Source organism: Rhopalosiphum padi, chromosome 3 (genome assembly GCF_020882245.1).
Source record: "Rhopalosiphum padi isolate XX-2018 chromosome 3, ASM2088224v1, whole genome shotgun sequence".
NCBI lineage: Eukaryota > Metazoa > Arthropoda > Insecta > Hemiptera > Aphididae > Rhopalosiphum > Rhopalosiphum padi.
In genome coordinates this window covers 29,038,923-29,059,895 of record NC_083599.1, presented here as the reverse complement: position 1 = coordinate 29,059,895, position 20,973 = coordinate 29,038,923, and the positions used below count along the sequence as shown (strand labels likewise).

At 28.5% G+C, this 20,973-nt stretch overlaps 1 protein-coding gene across 6 annotated transcripts in view; it reads left to right on the top strand.

Moving 5' to 3' along the window:
- LOC132926273 (atherin-like) overlaps positions 1-20,973 on the top strand; it is a 148,725-nt gene that overhangs the window by 113,462 nt on the left and 14,290 nt on the right. For 2 of the 6 annotated variants that reach the window (XR_009661398.1, XR_009661393.1), the window contains one exon: positions 833-1,073. The gene's annotated coding sequence lies outside the window, so the exon portion shown is untranslated. Of the gene's footprint in view, positions 1-832; positions 1,074-12,811; positions 12,980-17,315; positions 17,557-20,973 lie in introns of all 6 variants that reach the window. The other 4 variants (XR_009661395.1, XR_009661397.1, XR_009661396.1 and 1 more) reach the window with 4 other exon arrangements.

Genomic DNA, 20,973 nt, shown 5'->3' with positions numbered 1-20,973 from the left:
TTGAATTTAAATTTTTAAAACTCTTACTGTGGTCTAACAATACTATCTAAATCTACGGATTTCCAAAAAGTTGTATCTTCTTTTGATAGTTTTGTTTTAAAATGAAACCGTTTTAAACAAATTGTGTGTTCTTAAGGGAAAAATCGTTAAGATAGAAAGTTTTCAAGAACTTACTAACACTCGAAATTCGACCTTTGGTACATGTTAAATATTTTGATGGCTTGACCATAAAAAAACCGTTTATAATTATTTATGAACTTGATAGAAATATCAAATGTATTTTTAAAATGTTTTTCATTGCTAATTGTATAGGAGTTGTCACACGTATTTGTGTATTATCAGTCATTGTATTCCCTCTTGTTTTTATAATATTAAAAAAATATCAGGTTGTAACAACCCACAGCAGTGAAACATATGACTAAAATTTAAAAAAAACTAAGTATTAACTATAGTTTCAGTATCTTTTTAATGCATTGGATTCAAATTATAAAATAATTAATTTTGATTTTCAAACGATATAGTGTAATATCGCATCGCTCAGCAGTCATCTGATTGATTTTATATTATACGAACATTTCATAATAATAGATACTATTATGAAATAGTATTGGTGAAAGTTGCGATCAAATCAATATTTTTTTTTTTTTATATGCATGGGAACAAAAATTAAATTATATTGTATGTATAAATATAAAATGTATTAAATATATTGTGAGTTAACAATAATTAAAAAATATATTATTTTTTTTGTGTGTACAATTACGATAGTTATACGTTAAAAAAATATTATCATTTCACTTTATTGACGAATGACGATGGATTATGGTTGCAGGTTATGGACAGTAATGATGCCGTTCCTAAATCCCCAAATAAAACGAAATTGCGGAGGCTTTATCATTTTTGCAACACGATTTCGGACTGCCACTATATGAAAAAAAAAAATAATAATATTTTGTACCTATCCAAAACCGACACGATTGTTGACGAAATTAAGTGACACGTTAACAATATTGTTGCGACGCAATCTACAGAGTCCATTGATTTCCAATTTTGTCTTCCGGACGACGTCTCAAGTGAGTATAGCGACTACACAATTTGAATAATAATAATTAATGTATAATAATATTGTAGACGTCGTGTTTCTATAGTCTACAATTTGTAATTTTTATTATCATAATAATATGCTGTACGCAATTGTGAATCTTGATTTATCTTTAATAAAAAAAAACTTTTATTATTATTGTTATAAAATAGAGACAAACATTTTAACGGGAAATAAAAAATAAAAATTATTATAATTTTCTTTCTTTGTTTTCGTGACTATTTTTATAATAATTCAATAAAAAGTTTTTAAACAAATAATTAAGATATCATATAATAAATAAATTAATAGTAATTTATATATATATATAAATATTTATAACTTTAATATTATTTAAATTTATATTTATATATTTATATATTTTTTTAATTGATCACTGATAAAATAAACTTAAATTAAAAATATATATGTTTTTATAAATTATAAATTTATCTTATGTAGCAGAGATGGGTAACTGAAAGTTATTAGAGGACCATTTTTTAGAAAATTTAGCGGACCAAAAAAAGAGCAAAAAAAAGGTCATTAAAAATATGTATTTTAATTTAGCATAGAGTATTGATTTTGAAATTGTTTGATGCAATTTGAAAATGTAGCGTGGGCCGCCAGTTGCCCACCAATGTTATATAGGATACTTAATAATATTAATTTAAGTAATTAATAACCCTACATTACTGAAGTAACGTTTAAAATTTGTCAAAATTAGTCCACAAACGTGTAGTTTTCGAATGTCCGTCATTAAGTGTAACTGCCCGAAATTGCTATCTGATTCGATGATTTATATCCATTTTGATAAATCTAAATTGGCCGACATCCCAGTTGGCCGACAAATATAAAAATGGAATAGTTCAAAATCTTATCTGAAAAAATATCACAATTGCTTAGTGATAAATAACTATATTTATCGAATTGATGGAGTATGAGAAAAAACCGAACACTTTATAAATTCATACAAAATTGTTTTTTTTTTTATATATATAATATAATTAGTTAAGTTGTACCTTATGAACGGACTTCTAAATTTGTTTTTTCTTATTAGTATTGATGAATTTCTCAAATAAAATTATATAATATATTTATATTAGATTATATTTTATTTTATTATTATGTCACTATTGGCGTCCACTTCACTCGATCCGTCAAGCCCTGTTGAAATATATATTATATGTATTGCGTATTGTATTTTTGCTACGTACAGACTGTAAATATTCGTTTTAATAATAAAAAAAAAACCTTTAAACTGACTTATTGTGTTTAACAATATTCTTTTGGACGGCAGATCTTTCGGCGATTTGGGAATCGGAAAATTTGAAATATTTGAATTGGTAGTCGGCGAATTCGATATGGACAGACTATAGGATGTCGCGGTGAATTGGAATTTGGCAAATTAGGTTTCGGCGACGTGGGAAAACACCGGATCGATGGTATCCTCCGCCATCCCTTAATACGTCACTGCATATGCGTGCACGCGGAAAAGTCAGTGGGCTTTATTTCATCGACATATTTTATAATTGAATACGAATTTCATAGAAACGTCCATAATATCCATTACAATAAAACATTATATTTTGATACCTATTTCGAATAATTGACATTATTCTTGGACAATTTTCATAGCTATAAATGTGCATTATTTTTAAGTGCATCGTTTTAACAGTTACGTATTTTTGTACATTATACGTTTTTATAATTCAATTTAATTTTATAAATTTATATAATTTTTTGTTCCATAGTTTCCTAACAAGTCACGGCACCAGTTCTTGTTTAGGATGGCGCCTGGGGTTTCCAAGTATATAATTTAAAAAAATTTTCAATCTGTAGATAATATGTTTGATTTCATAGTTTACGCATTGGCGTTATAAAATCAATCTATGCACAAATTCTGATCCATGAATACACCAAATAAAAGTTTAATAAAACATAGAGCTTCGTTTGCGAGTCTAAGTCGCAGTTCTACTGTACAGAAATATGTTTATAGTAATATATAGTACACTTCATCCAGAATCTAGAAATTAAAAACAATGATCTGAAAGAAAAAACGAATCAATAGGTTTAAATGGTTCCATTCAGGGTTTGTTCGGCATATAAGTTCCGGAAAATGTTGTAAGCCTTTTAACAAATCTCTTGCTTATTGCTTATATAATAATATGCAAAAATGAAAATACTGTAAGAGGAATGTTGTTTATTCATCTACCTTATGAAAAAGGTTTGTTTTTAAAAAATAATAATATTATTATTCGTTTACAAACCGCTATTTTAATACAATGTCACGAAATAAAAGGTCAAAGAATGCCATATTTAAATTACTTTATGAAATCATTGATATTCTCCGTCAAGGAAAACATACATTATATTTATTCATCGTATAAAAACTCTGAACTCACAAAAGAAAATATGTGTCGGTTGCATTCATATTTTAATTTGGTCGGTATGTTATTGCCGGTTAACGATTGCAGTGTGATAGCTATAAGAATAATATACATTATTTTAACTGTTTCTTTTACAATTTGGTGTATTTAATGATTGTGTAATTTTTACAAGACATGTTTGTTTACAAATGAGTTTAAAAATAAATGTACATATTATTAGGTACTATCCATATCCAACTTGTGTGTATATACATATACGTACTACGCATACATAATATATTATATATATTTATGAAATCGGCGTTACCAAAATAATATTAAACTAAATAATATATCTCCATTATTCGTCTACAATAAAACAATTATTTTTATTCGATTTCAATTATTGATTTTGATTTTGATAATATATATATTTGTACGTCAAATACAATGAAATTGGTGTCAACATTATACTATTACAATTACACAAATCTTGTATTAAAAAAAATAAAATAATAATAAATCAAAAGTTTATTTTTTATTATTTAATGACACTATTTAAAACGTCTCACTCGTACAACATTCTTCGTCTATCGAAAATTCTTTTGGAAAAATTTCAATTTATTTTATAGCTAATAAATTCGTAAAGCATTTTAAAGTTTAGACGATGGGGTAAACTATTTGTTAGTAAACTACCTACTTTCTCTTTTGCACATTTTTAACTGCGCCATCAAAATTCATTTGAAAAACCTATAAATTCAATTTACTTGCTTTTTAAAATAAAAAACAACTCTAATTTTCCTACCACCGATAAAATGTATAATTAAATGAAACATTTTATTTATAATGTTTCATAAATTAAAAACCGTTATTTAAACTTAAAATACGCAATCAGTATTTTTATGTGCTGTAAGACCTATTTCCATTATAATATTATTTTATTTATAGTATTTATGTCAATTTTTTTTTAAAGATACATAACTCATTAGTACAAGTTTAGCCACAGGTATAGATTACAATTATTGTATTACACGTTTTATTTATTTAAAAAAAGCTTATAAATAATTTCATATAACATCGTGGACTTATTGTAATTACTGTGATCTGGTATTACTTGTATAGTATATACTTAACAAATACAATGATTTCTATTATACAAGGTGTAACTGTTACACTGTAACATATAGAACAGAATTTTGGAATAACTTTCGTTCTAATTAATATTTTCAATTTTTATTTTTTTATTTATCATTAAGTGTCCCTGGTGCAGCATGTATAATTTAATTTTTTTTTTAGTACTAAATATAAAAAATTTAAAATTTGGTTCAAATTTTTTTGGATAAATTCAAAATGGCCAATTTGTGAATTTGATAATAAGAAAAATTTTGATGGTAAAAAGATTTAACTAAGTTAAGTATAGTTTATTTTTTAGAAATTTTTGAAAATATCAATATTATTTGATTAAATTAATTGAAAACGTAATAATTTTAAAAAAATATGATTTTTGAGAATTTGATGACATCAGTATGTTTCTTAAATTATTTACTCATCATTCATTCTATAATATTAATAATTTTTGTATTACGTATTAAAGTAGATAAATTTTTTTTTTTTTGGTTATGTATATCTGTTACACTCTGTATTATAGCGAGCAAATATTAACGAATAACTAAAAATTCCGAAAATCAACATTTGAATAAATTCATTGTTATAAGCTACGTAATATAACCATGAATGGGATGTTATTATGGTTCTTATAGGTTTTATATTATATATTACAATATACTTCAAATAATATAATTATTATTAATTGTTCTTTTCGTGCTATTTAATATTTATCACATCCCAATACCTCTATCTGGTCACCTGTTGACCACTGAAATATAAAGTACTTATGGGATGATCCAGTCACGTCGGTATTTTAAAAATATATTTAAAATTCTATTGAGAGTTTCAAAACAATTGATATTTACACATTCATACACAAAATATTAAGATAAAATATTTCTGTAAAAATGTATTGATTGGTTTAATCATTATATAGCAAATCGGACATTTTTAATAAAATGAATAAAGCGATTTCTAATTTTAAAATCAAAAATATAGACTTTCCTAGTGCTCTGTTTCCTGACCGGATGATTCCGTTTACTACTAATAAATTTTTCAGTACCAATCACATTTTCGATTCACTTTAAAAAAAACATAGTGGTCCACTATATTATTGTGTGAAGAATTTAATTATATAATAAGATGAACAGATTTATTAACACCAAACGCATTAAAAACACGTTCGATTGATTTCATAAAGTAAATATCAGCTGCTATTCCTGTGAATAATGCGCATCTGAAGTAATATCCGTACAGCGGAAAGTACATTAAGTGCAAACTGCGAATCATAACGATTTACGGACTACTGTGGAGAATTTATAGTGATTACTGATTACTCGTGCCACGCGTTCATCGAGATGAGCAACCATGCTGTGCTAAATTGGTCGAACATTGTTTTCGGAAACTTTATAATATCGAAATTAAACTTCTGCCATATTCAACCATAATTGACGAAGGTGAATTCCTCAAATTTTGAGCGTTAAACTTCTTGGGAGCCAATACGATCAAACGAATATAGTTCAAAGACCATATATCGGTTAACCGTAATACGTTCAAGCACCGTAGTCGAATTTACCATATGTTTGCTTTCATGTTTACCGTATTTGATTTGTACTTAATAAATTTAAGTTTATAAACATAACTGTATATTGCTATTTATTGTTTAGTGTTTACATATTTACACAGTAGCTCCGTAAACCTACACTTGTTGATAGTTCATAATAATTATTATTTTTAAAGTAAATTGATAGTCTTACAAGTTTGCCATTAACTTCGATAGTATAATATCCGAGTAAATAGGAGTACGTACATAAGACACAACAAATTGATAAAGTTTGCTTAATTAATCCCGACATTAGAACAATATTTAGATATATTCTATATAGAAGAAAATTAATTTTATTATTATTAATTCAATAATACAATGTCTAAAAATGTAATTTATATGATATTAAAAATCAATTAATATAGTTAATAATATATTGTATAATATTTCAAAAATTAAATATACAAATACATATGATACATTTGTATATATTATAAACAATAACTTGGCTTTTAAATTAATTAATGTAATTTAATTTTTTTAATAACCGATTCCTAGTTTAAAAACACACCTATGGGGAATAGGGAATATGACTCAATATATAATATTGTAGTAGATGTAAAAGAAGAACATAAATAACAAAATTTTAACATCAAAAAGTATATAATATTTTGAACATAACAAAATATATTCAAAAGATAGGTAAAGTTCAAACTGTTAAAAAAATGATTTTTTATATCTTTAATTTATTTAAAAATGGATAATATGTAATTTTCTTAAAAATATTTCAATGTTGTATTCTTTTGAATTTATAATTTATGTTTAAGCTTTGAACCTACATTACAATCTGAGTTTAACTTTTAATTATACGATAACTATATAGGACAACTTGTAAAGTACCATCAATTTTTTATTTAAAAAATTATAATATTTTTATAGCTCTAAACAATTTCATTAAAAATGTCTATATTAAACCCTTAAAATACAGCAAAAATAAAAAAATACCGCAAAAAAGCTTGAAATATAATGAAAAATGAATTAAAATGTAATCATAAAAACAAACTTAAAACGTTTTATTAAAATTATCATTAACATCAAAATACTGTCAAAAACATAATATAGAAAATACATTGAATATTTGTTGGTATTAAATATTTATTATACCTAACAAATTAGTTGAAATATTAAAATTTAATTCTATTAATATTCTGTTAGATAATTCACTTTAAAAATTAAAAGTAAAATTATTACAAATCGTAATATTGAGATAAATGAAAAGGATATATCCAGTGTGTATTATAAAGACATTATATTTGTTTGTGTACAATGCACATACTACATAATATGTATAGGAGTTGCTAAGAAGACATGACGTGTTATCTGAGACACATTTTTTAAAATAAGAATATTAAATAGCTAAAAATAAATATCAATCGTCAAGTATTTGTAGAAAATTATTATTCAATTGATTGAAAATTGATATATTATATTAGATATTAAACCAGTTTTCATAGGTACTTAATAGAATTGGAAGATAGTCTGATAGAAATAATAATAAAATTAATTAACTGTGAAGATAGTGTGTTTAAACTCGAGAATTTAACATTACACTTTGAAGCTCGACTTAAAATTACTTAAAACTTTTTAAGATTTTTTGAAAATTCTTTTTTTTTGTTCTTAAATTTAATTCTATTTTGATTCGTTTTTAAAGTTGGTGGAAAGTTTTTATATTTTAGTTCAACTTTTTTTATCCCTAAAATTAAAACGATTTGATTTAATAAATATATTCAATAAAAAGTTAAACATTTTTACTATTATTATTATTTTTTTTTTATCATTTAAATTATGTTTTATTATGTATTTTATTATTATGCAATAGCTTGTATTTATGGAGACACATATATAATACGCAAAACACTTATAGGTGTAGCTGGGCGCGAGTGGTTATGTGATGAATTTTTTGACTAGTAAGTTGTTTTAATGTAATGTTTATTTTTAAAAAATAAGTCCTTCACCATTAGAATATTTGACTTTTTCTCTCGTGATATCGTCACACGGGGCAGAACTGTTTGCACAATACCTACCCTCGTGTGTCCTAGCTTCTTGAACAAAGAAATTCAAATCACATACTAAAATAATTTTACTATAAATATCTGCCTGAAGCCGTTTTCAAAATCATACATTACAATATGTTTAACATTAAGACGACGTGAGTTTGGTTTATATTCGCTATATCAGCGATGTTTCACAATATTTGGCTTATAAATATTTTCAATTTTCATATAATATATCAACGTTCCCCGGGGAGTTTAAAATACACAGAACGTATTGGAATAAGTAATAACAGATAGTACATAATAATATACTATAATATGCATGGACGCATGTAACTATGCAAATATTTGAAATTTGAACGAGAATCGACAACGTTCCGTCGCAATATCAATTTTACGGGGACAACTGATATAATATTATATATAATGACGTTATAGATATAAGTAGACAACTAAAATTTCACCCGAGAGCACACTATACAGCAATTTATTCGTTCGTAAGTGTTTATGTTAACAAATACTATAATGTTCCTCACCGTCAATTGCAGTCACGAACAATTATTATTAAAATGTGTGTTTATGAGTTGACTTTATAATGTGTACGAGTCGGTATATTATAAACGTACAGTTCACATTGAGGATCTGCCTACATTGAATTTATGGTTTAGAGCGGCTTGACTCGTTGACAAATAAATCTACAGATGTTTGACTGTACTGAATATTATTGGTCATTTAAAAAATAAATATTATATGGTTATTTCTCTTAAATAAAAAAACGGCGTCGTTGCAAGCATAGTAAATAAGTTCAATCAAAATATGAACTAGTTCACAACATATTATACATTAGAACTGGTTTATGATATTCTCTAAATGTAGGTACTTATAAGTTGGTCCAATAAACTTTTGTTATTTATTTATTTATTTTTAATGAAACAAACTAAGACTATAGCCTATAACTTATTAATGGTTCTTTTCACTCATAAATGTTTAGCGTTGAATAGCAATGAAAAAATGCAAATTCAAAATACACAACTAAAAAAATAAATAATGTTGTATTTAGACTGTGACAACGCTAACTTTTCTTTTTATAAAAGTAGGTACCTTGAGTATGAAATTAACTTTATTTGGATTGTGGGGGAGTTCATTTTATAATTGGTTTTCTGATTATTTAAATTTCATCTCCTCATACCCTTAACCTTCTCTTATCCCAACATCTGATCATTTTTTTAAATGAAAATATTTTTTTTTTTACATTTCTGTAACATTCTTTACGGTTTATTTAAATAATATTTCAGCAACATATAGGTAGGTATTAAATAAAGTTATAATTAGCATATTTCAATAATGTGTTACAAACATGATTTTAACTGATGTACACAACCGTGGTTATTAGCCATATCTATCTATGTTATGAATTGATATAAACATGGCATAACATTATACAGCGATAACGATCTAATTAAAATAAAATTGGTTATACCTTGTACGACGGCCGACGAGTATAGTGGTGGTGCTAACGAATCACGCGGGATTAATGAAATCAAATGTAATTGTTTCAATTTTTTTTTTTATCTGAAAAATTATTTAATGTATCATATTTTATTTTTTCAGTACAAAAAAAAAGAAATAATTACATTTCATTACGAAGGTAATTTGTTATATAGGAAACGAGACATTTTGGTGTTTCGAAGAGAATTTTTGGGACATTAAGTCAATTTAAAAAATAAGTGACATTGCCGTATTAATCGTATCGTTTGGGACGTCTGGTAGCCCAAAGTCATTGAACGAATGCACGAGTTCATTCCGAGGTCAGTAACTATATAATAATATACCTATGTCTATAATAAAGGCAAGCAATAGGTACTCAATGGTAGCGAATTTCCTCCTCGTACGTGTTTACTTATGTAGATATTATATATAGGTATCGTAAGCACGGTAACTGCACACAAGTGAATCAGATTTTATAAGTACGTTTTGCATTTTTTTTTTTTTACCTCATGTCTCGTCCGTGCGATGTGCGACGCGTCAGCGTGTATGTGTGCATTCCGTTCGCGATAATATTACTACGCCGACTGGTAAAAAAAAAAATAAAAATAAAAATAAATAAATGTCGTAAATTCTATGCGACCTGTATTTTTTTTTTTTTATCTTTATCCTTACCTATATCGTAAATTCCGTCGGTTGCCGATCGGAACGAATGCGCCGCAGAGTTCCTATACCTACACATCATTATTGCCTGCGGAGATAATGGCGCAGATTACTAAAAAATAAAAAGCGGTAGGTATACGTAGATGTGTGAATCGCTAATGGATATACAAACGAGATAATAATACGCACAAGTCTCCGTGTCGAAATAAAAAATAACATATGTAAATTCCTATACGTATATCGGAAGCTATATATATATATGTATGTATAATATTATATATATTATTATTAATATTATATATATGCCATTAATAACACGTGCAAATCACTCGAGTGTTTTGGCACGTCTCGAAGTGTATATTATAATTATTTTATCTCTGCGCCCCGCCAATCGTACAAACGTAGTGCGCCTATATACACACACAACGGTCATATATATATATATACACCTATATTATATTGCGGTTTCCAATGATATTACCACACCTATCTGCATCGACTCGTTACGAAAATCCGCTTTGCGACTCCGCGTGTTACACGGTTCCACGTGTATCTGTTTCCATTCACACGCGGTCCCGCGCACAAAGTCAATTTGCAACATTGCCGCGAAATTTTATTCGAAAAATATATTCTAATCGCGTGTAGTGTGTGTGTGTGTGTGTGTGTGTGTGTTGTGCCCGGTCGCTGCAGACGATCGAGCTGTGTATGCCGAACGGGCGGCCCGAGGGAAATAATATTGTTTGGATAACCTTTTGTCGAGCGATATAAATTGCGTCGTGTACGCCGATGCGTTATGTTCGAATCAAGTCCCGAAATCAAGTTCTAGTCTATTTTTATAGTCCGAGTTATGATTTTGGAACGTTCGATATGGTATTATGCTCCGGAGTCCCTTTTATACACCGAAATAAAACTATCATAAAAGCATATTATATTGTATAGTTATAAGTTTCGGTTTTATAATATTATTGGTTTACACGTAATGCGATAGATTCGTATCGTATAATTATATATATATATTCTCAAACTATCGAATTGCTATCGTTTATGAATTGCATTGAATATGGTCCGCTCGTGTGCTTATTTGTTCACGTGCATACGGAACGATGTCGTAGTTGTAATTGAAAAAAAATAAAAAATAAAACTATAACTCTGAAAAACCACTTTAAATTTTGTGTCTATAAAAATTTATAATACGATTATATTAAATGATGCAGGTGAAATTTGCATAAAAATATTTGCCAAGAATCTGTGAGTATTTATAGGTACATATATTATTATACGGTAGTATATTATAACAGGTGGATATTATAGTCGTACTGTTATAAACTGTTATATTATTATCCATGATTTTACCATTAATAAAATTTAAACTATTCATTAATATCACTTCGAGTGGCGTACGTGATCAAAAATTGTTTTAAACAATTATTTTACTCATCGTTAGTTCGATCTCTTTTTTTAAATCTTTTTTTTTATTTTATTCCTATGGGTTATATTATTTACGTCTATGCCTGTCTATTCAGTTATAATAGGTTTTAATATTTAATTACATTTAGTTCTTTCAATTATTTTCATTAATGTAAAATATGTATAAAAATAAATCTTAAATTAAAAAAAAATAATAAATATTTTAATATTTAATTACATACTTGGAACAAAAGAACATTTTCAATAGTATGTTTATTTTATGAAAAAAAAAATACGTACCATCAATAAATAATGTTAAGTAGATACAATGTTAAAAGTACCTAATAGAATTATTTTTAGAAAATATCTTAATTCATTGGAGGAAAAATCGTTATATATTTCATTTAATTATATAATTTTATTAAAATTCGAGCTTAATGCGTCTTTAAAAAAAAGTCATGTGTTTTTTTAAGATTTTCTGATTTATTTTATAAAAACCTTTTTCAATTCTTAACTAGTTAAATGAAGAACAATATTATTAAATTTTCATGATCTCGACGATGAGTTTTGTAGACAATTCTTAACTTCAAACACTTACAATGACATTGTATTTCTAATTTTTCGATGTACAAAGAACATATTATATGCGATCTTGTATTAAGTTTTCTTGTTTTTTAATAGAACTAGATTTTTATCGACACTTATAAAAAAAAAAAAAACTATTAGAAAATTTCAAATGCCTATAAATTTCTTAAGATTAGTCTAAATGTTTTTAAAATGTCATTTTGAATTGAAATTATAATTCTGTGTATACTAGTGGAGTGTTTCAAGTGTCTACGATTTAAATATTTTTCGAATAACAACAAAATTCAAAATTAACAAAAATCTTTCGAGAAAAAATGATCTAAAATTATGACAATTATATTTAAATTAAAATTCACAAATTTTATTTTATAAAAATAAATAATAATAGTAATAGGTGCGTATCGAGATTTTTTTTTTTTTGACTTTTCGTACGTGTGAGTTTACAATACGAATACGAATTATTATAGTAATTATACAAAAACCGCGATTGAAGTTGAATGGATTCGTTGCTGTTTAGATGTGGCTGGCGGCGGCGGCGGCGGTTGTGGAGTTAACGGTACAACTGTGGGGACGGACGGGGAGCGACGAGAGGCAGTGGATTCGACTGCAGAAAAATAAACGTCATTACACCCGTATAATATTGTGAAACGAACAAAAACTATACACATATTTGATGTCATCGTAGGTAAATAAATATTATACTAAATAGTAGGAAGGTACTTATAAACGGTGTATGTAAATAAAATAACATACATATATATCGTACATCGAGAATAAAAATAGCGTTATACGACAAAAAAAAAAAAATAATATAATATCGTCGTGATATTATGCCGACGGACGGCCCGGCGAATAATATTTACATAATAATATATTGAACCCGCGCGGAAAGATGTATAATATAATAACATTTTAATATATTATTATTGATTATCGGCGCGAGTATATTACTACGGTGTTTACGCAACGAGATTATACAATATACAATAGGTGTATTATAATAATGTACCTACCGGCGACTATAATAATATACGTACGAGTGTGCGTTACATAGACAGATGAAGTGAATGATATTTTTTAACGGGGCGCGTCGTGGATCGTCGAGACGGTCTTTTGCTTTCCTCTCTCCCCCCGGGGTGTGTGTGTGTGTGTGGGGGGGGGTGCACGATATCTCTAGCAAATAACCGTTTCCGGTATCCCACGTGCACATTTTATAACCTATGGCATTGCTATACTATTAGTATACTGTAAGTATTACCTGTACGTTGCACAATGACTGCAGCTAGCTATATAGTTTATTTTATATCCGTTTGATGTCCATTATAAGACTCGCGTGGTTCAAGGGATTATACTTACAAAGAATAAAATGTAAATTAAACAGTTATCATATCTCTCCCAGTGGAAAATAATAAATAACAATGCCATCGTATCGATATTGCGATACGGGCAATTACCAATAATTATTCTGTCACGTGCGTCTCTGTGCGTTTGACTTGCAGACGAAATACCATTGAACTTATTACTCATAACCCTATTACCATTATAGACGTGCACCTACCTTTGTTATAAAATACTGTGTTTGAAACACACGAGGCAAAAACACGCGGTACGAAGACAGTTATTAATTATTACATTATACATTTTACAAAACACACAAACACACGCGCGCGCGCGGTATGTATTTTTTTTCTCAGAAATATTAGGTAGAATAAATTATAGGCTATAATTTAAACTGCAAACGACGATAATGCGTATATTATAGAACTTAACATTTTTATGAATTTATACGGATATAATGTTGAATTTATTGACGCCTTCACATGGGACGTACACGTAAGGATGCATTATATGGGGGTCATTAAGGGTGGAATGGTTTCGGGGAGTCTTAATCCCCCCTCCCACAAATTTCATAACCGTCTTATAGTATAATATACGTAGTTATTCAATTTCAAACTTCCGCTATCGCAAATGTTACCAAATATTCCCCTAACTTGTGTACGTCATGATAATAGTTTTGGATGAACCTACGTTTATTGTAATAAGTTTTTGGTTTTAAGTATGATAATATTGTGAACCAAATGATATGTTGTTGTGGTTTTTTAAATTTACTTTTTTTTTTTCATAGTGTTTCGCATTAGCACAATAAACATTATAATATTATATTGTCAAAAATACCTAAATCACGGAATTCGATAATGTTAATATTATTGACAAAAAAACGTTGGCACTTTGATTGATTTAATAGATATATTTCGACTGATTTGCACTATAATATATATTATACTTATCAAACAATTATACGTCCTGTAAATTATAGTGTATATTCGATGTATTTGTTTCGGGAAATTTATTTATATTTTAGTAACTGTAATAAATAATAATTATCTTATATATTCCAACATATGAAAGTTCAACTGTACCACCGTCACTCACCCTCCTCGATCGCACAACCACGCGCGATCATTATCAATTTTATTATTATTTTAATTTATATACCAACCTTACACTATAATAATATGTTCAGTCTGATTTTGGCGTTTTTTTTTTAACTTAATTGTTTTGTAGAATGATCATATTTTGTTTTCGTGTTCTAATGCGGGTGCATAGCAAAAGTTTTAAAAATATTGGATTGATTCATCATTTTATTGAATCACATATTTTTTAAAGGAGATGTATTGTAATTAACATAGTAATTAATCGACAAAGTTTGAAATGGTATTTATTAAAAAATACGTTGAATACAGTTGTCATGTTTTAAAAACTACATCAGGTTAAAATAGCATTGGTAGTAAGCAATACACGTTTTAGTTTACATGCTCGTGAATCGACAAAGACACAAAGTTTGACATTTGTTTAAATATGTATTGAATATTATTGTCATGCTTTGAAAATGACACTAGGTTGAAATAATATTTAAAAATTAAAATAATTGTCGTTTAAAAAAAAAGAAAATTCAAAATTTTAGTTTTATGTATATCATGTCGAATACAAAAATGAAGATTCAAATGAAACGATATTTTAACAAACACCTTTCCAAATATTGTCTATTATAATAGTTATTGATCGTTCAAACTCTTGCTGGTTTCCCTCTAATGCTACTATAGAATTTAATTTCTGATATAAAAATGATATTTGAAAATAGAAAACTTTGAGATGAATATTTTTGTAAAACAATTTAAATATTTATTAACATACTAGCAGGTGTTTTGCATTGTATATTTTGAGCTCAGATATAATTTGCCACATGTCAGCATATTTTAAATAAACTAAGAAGGCAACTAGAACCAGGATTTTACTTGTTAATGTGTGAATCTTGTTCGAGGTGCTTTGAATTCGATAGAGAATATTTCGCGGTTGAGATGGATTTGAGTTACGTCATAGTTATTTACTGTGGATAAGGGGATATTTATTTTTTTATTGATTTTTCCGTGTTATTAAAGAAATAAACAACAAGTTTGTTCGCGATTTCATAGCAGATAAACTTATAATATAAACTTTGATAGAAACCACAATTGTTGAGTCAACTATATTTACGTATCAGCTCTGCTGTGTTTCTCCCTCTTATGAGTTTTCTTTATTTTCTGTTTAAATATTTTATATTTTTCCGTTTACTATACCTATCGCCGGTGTATATTTTTTTAAATGTTTTTCTAACATAAACTCTATCTCAATGTCTTCTACAGTCCGTTTTTCCTAGTTTATAATGCACAACTATGAATACTATTTGGCCAGTATGTTGACAAAACTAACTCCATTGCGGAAAACTAAAAACCTAACAAGAAAACATCGCTGCGTAAAGTTAGTGTGTGAATAAAAATTTAAACAATTTGAAAGTGAAAGTTCTAAAACTGTGTATACAAAAATAACGTGCGTTCCACACACATATTTTGATAACAAATAAGTCGGTAAGTTTGGTTAGTGACATTCTTTTAGGGTAGGTATTTTGTTAAGATTGGAATGTGAACATTACGACGGTATTGCTATACGCAAAATTAAATTAAAAAAAACATATTGATACTTAAATTATTTCAATATTACAAGTTTTATGCTCTAATAAAGCGTTAAATATATCAATCTGCAATATATTAATACCACAAATTAATTTATAGTTACTATTTAATGATAAGTTTTTATATATTTAAAATACAGCGGAACCCAAGAAATAAAATCCAATTGCTTTGATCATGATTGAAGATTGAAACATTTTTACTGCTCCTTAAAGTGACGTCACATAAATAAAAAATACACTGCTATCAATGCAAAACAAATATTATATTGACCGCTAAGGTTTTATTTTTCACTAAGAATCTAATGGAAATATCTAATGTAATAGTGATTTTTGTGTTTTTCAAATCTGTTTGGTTTAATAATATGAAATACACATCAGGCACGTATACAAAAAAAAATTCGGTGGGGGGGGGGGGGGGTACAAAATTTAGCAATACAAATTGTGCCGCAACATAACAAAACAATTTTTTTCTCGTTACTCGAAACTATTTCGGGAGGGATTTGAACCCCAACCCCTGTATACGTACGTGCCTGAAAATACAACATGAGCAAATATTGTTCATCGTAACGGAACGATTACTTTTCGCGTGAAACAGTTTTCACGAACAGTTTGTCATGGGTGTGGTATTAGTTGTAGCGCGTCCACTTAACATAATAATAGCGTTTCGGTTGTTGAGATATTACCTTATTCTGACTTGTGCGGGAAAACACGTGGCGTGGTGGAGATGTAACAATCATATCACTATACGACACAGCCGGCAAATAAGAAAATACCCATTCCGATTCACCTTCATCATCCGTCATAAGTCAGGATTTATCGAATATTAAAATAATAATAATATATATGTATATTATATCGACATATTATTGTTATTATTATAATATCGTCGAGTTGTGAGCCAAACGCGCGTTGTCGTTTTGGTCATAATACTATACGCGTTTTATATGAACTGTTTGTGCGACATTAATATTGTTTAGTTTACTGTGTGTGTTATTATTTCTATTTGTTACAGTCTTGCACGATGTGTGCAATTTTCTTACGGCCGATTTTGCGTTTACGATCGGTCACCACCCACTTTCTATGCAGTCGACCGTAAATGCATCGAATATAGGTATAATATGCGAACTGGACGCACAAGAAATGCATTCCAAATTTTCAATAAAAATATTAACATTGAAATATTGGTCGTTGTTGGCGGAATGTTGTTGCACGGAGGTTATCGCCGCGGTGATGGAAAATCTTTATTAATTCGCGTAAATATATTTAATTATAAAAGTAAGATTATGATTATATTTTTTTTCGTTTAAAACGCTAGAACAATACGATCTGAAATAGTTTTAATTCACGAGTAGCTATAGTATATAATATGAAAAGTAATATAAATGGAGAAAAATAGGGATATCTACTTTCAGTTAGTATAGTATGGTTTTAATATATTAAAAATATAAAATGTAAAATCTTCGCTATTTAATATATAAAAAATCAGATTTTCGAATTCACTGTGGCTTGGAATGAATTGTGCGTTTTTAATTTGTAATTTAGCCACAGGCGTTTTTCTAAGAGTATGCAAAAAACACGTTGCACTAACGCTCTTATAAGAGGAAACATCAAAAAGTTTTTTTTTTCTGTCTAACGTGTTATGCAGACTGTAGAGTAAAAATCTCTGTCTATATATTTTACTAATTATTATTACATTATTAAAATTCATTGAGATATTATAGTTTATAATCAATTACCCATCATTATTTAATAATAATATTTTAAATAATAACAGTACCTATCTGTGTTCTGTTTTAAGTATTTTTTTTTTTATACATATATTTTTATGTTTTAATAAAGTAGTTATTAAACTTTTGAATGTTTTAATTAATTATTGATCACTTTCTTGAAAGTAAAAATATTAAAAAAAAAAAGCTTCTAACAAGTCGTAATACCTTTATTTTAACGACGTAATCATCAAAAAAAGTAAAATGTGGAAAGAGCTTTTAACTATATTATACGCGTGTAATATTGAAAAAAAAGTATGCTGGAGTGCCCTTTCAATTTTGTTCCAATAGTTAAAACACTAGGAGAGTAAATAATGAAGGTCACTACCACAACATTCTATCAAAACCGGAATCAAAGCAATTTTATTTATTAATTTTCTAAAATTACAAATTAACAGAATTCATCAATACTATTGTTGCAGACCAGACCACGACGGTGTATACTATTTTTCGATACTTTCTAGTGTATAAAAATCAATTTTTTTTCATTCCGTGCTAGACGGAAAAAATTTAAAAAATGGGGAAATAAATCGGATCATTTTACATTTTGCTTTCGAACTCGCCTTTTCTTCACTCTGTGTAAATAAAATAAATCACAATAAAAATAATTTAAGTTTTAATAAAAAAAAAAAAAAAAGAAACGTTACTGTATATTCACCCCTCTTTACGCAGATTTTCATTTTGAAACGCCTTACCCGTTTCTGCGGTTATTACCAAAGCAGCAGGTGGAGAACTCATTGGAAACGTTCGAATAACAAAGCGAAAAACCCAAAACGGAGAGAAAATCAAAAGCCATCCCCTCCGTATGTTTTATATTATATAAATATATTTACACGTACATACTTATTTACGTGTGGGAATCGTCGTTGAAACGGAGAGGAAAGATTATTGATTTTCTCATAATCATATACACGGGCACAAATAAAGCACAAAATTCTACATCACAAGCGTACCGCTACCTACTTCGGCTGTATATATATATTATGCTTGTGTGAAAAATGGCTTACAGCAAAAAGCTCTTATTCAAATTGGAAACGAAAGAATATATACAACATTTACATAATATAATAGGTATAGGTATATATATGTACATAACATAGCAGGTATAGAATAGATGAACGCTCACTGCGCGTCCGTCGAGTGAAAACTGAAAAGTAACAGTGTTTGGCACCGGTGCGCCACTTGCTTTCGATATCGATAATACTTTGTAGGAGACGGGGGGGTACTGTGCGTGTAAGCGGGTACGCGAGGGCGGCCCTAGTCCGTTTTGCGGCCGAATATTCGATTACGCGATCGAAGGACCGCCGCGGACAAGAGAACGTCTGCATATTATAGACACCTCGTTTTTGCGATTATAATCGACTACGCTTATATTAGGACATATTATTTTGTTTTTTACACCTTATTACGAATGCAATCTGTTCACACGTGGGGTGACGAAAGCATAAAATGGGTTTTCGGCGTTGTATAATATTATGTTTTGTATTACACGCTATTACACGGTGAATGACGATCACGCAGAGGCGCCAGGTTTTGAAAATGTCATGGGGGGGGGATCTCACTATACATATTTTATAAACACATGTAGGTACAGTCTTACCTAAATGATTACTAAACATTACAAATCGTTAAAAAATTACTAAAATATAATTATTTGTTGTTTAGTATGTTATAACATTTTAATAGTATTAGCAATTTTAATTTTAGGAGGCTGAGCTCCGCCTTATCGAGCCCATGGGGGGCTGCAGCCTCCGAGCCGTCCTGTACTCGGCGCCCCCAAGTCCGATCACGTACGATTTTAGACGGATCACTTATTGTGCTGTTGTTACAACACAAGAATCAAATAGTCATCGACGACGACATATCTCATTTGTATATTAAACGTATTCATACCATATCGATAGATAAATTATACTTTGAATTAAACCGATATCGCGCCATCTTCGACTATAGTAACTTAACTATAACGATTTTTAATCAGACAAATTCGATCTGGCGGCACATATGATTTGTATAAAATGCATATCGAATGCCACGATATTACACATATGACTTTATCGTACACATCATTCTCTACACAACCACCGCATCAAACGTATAAATATATAATAATATATTATACATAAGCGCACCGACGCAAATAGTCACTATATATATTTACGGTTTTGGGATTTATACAGTATCAATGCAATGCGATATTTGTACGATTTTGATTTTAATAATATCTACGACGAAGTAGTTATATTATATATATATATATACATGCGTAGGTACGTTACATACATATATATATATTATATTGATGTTCGTACAAAGTAAGAACGAATCCTCTTCATACAAAACCTGCGGAACCCACGGACAACGCACGTTTCATGTGTGTACAAACAGATGTACAATATTAAAACATTATTATCTTTATATAATATTATGTAGGTAGACGGGTACCTACGCTGTGTTGTGCACACCATATTATACCGTATACACGACGAACGGAGCTGTTTGAAACGTATCGTGAACTTTATAGTTTTGCTTTGATTTACTATTTCGTATATCTATTATACAGTGTGTTGTATGTGTGCGTATATTATAAATGTGTATATACGTGGTATTTGAACGTAATTAATATTATTTGTGTTATATTTCTGTACGGCGGATCACTCGACGAATATATACATATATACGTTTACTAACTTCTTTATTCGCATTCAAACGATTCGTTATAATTGGTTTTTGTTTTCCAAGGGCACACGTTTATAAGTGGTAATATTATAATGTATGTGTACACGCAAGAAATGTATGCACCTGAAGTTTACAGTACAGTGGCATGACGAGGACTTAAATCGCTGCGGAATTGTTATTCTCGAATCGTGGGCGACGAAGGGACGGGCGATGCAACGGAAAGTA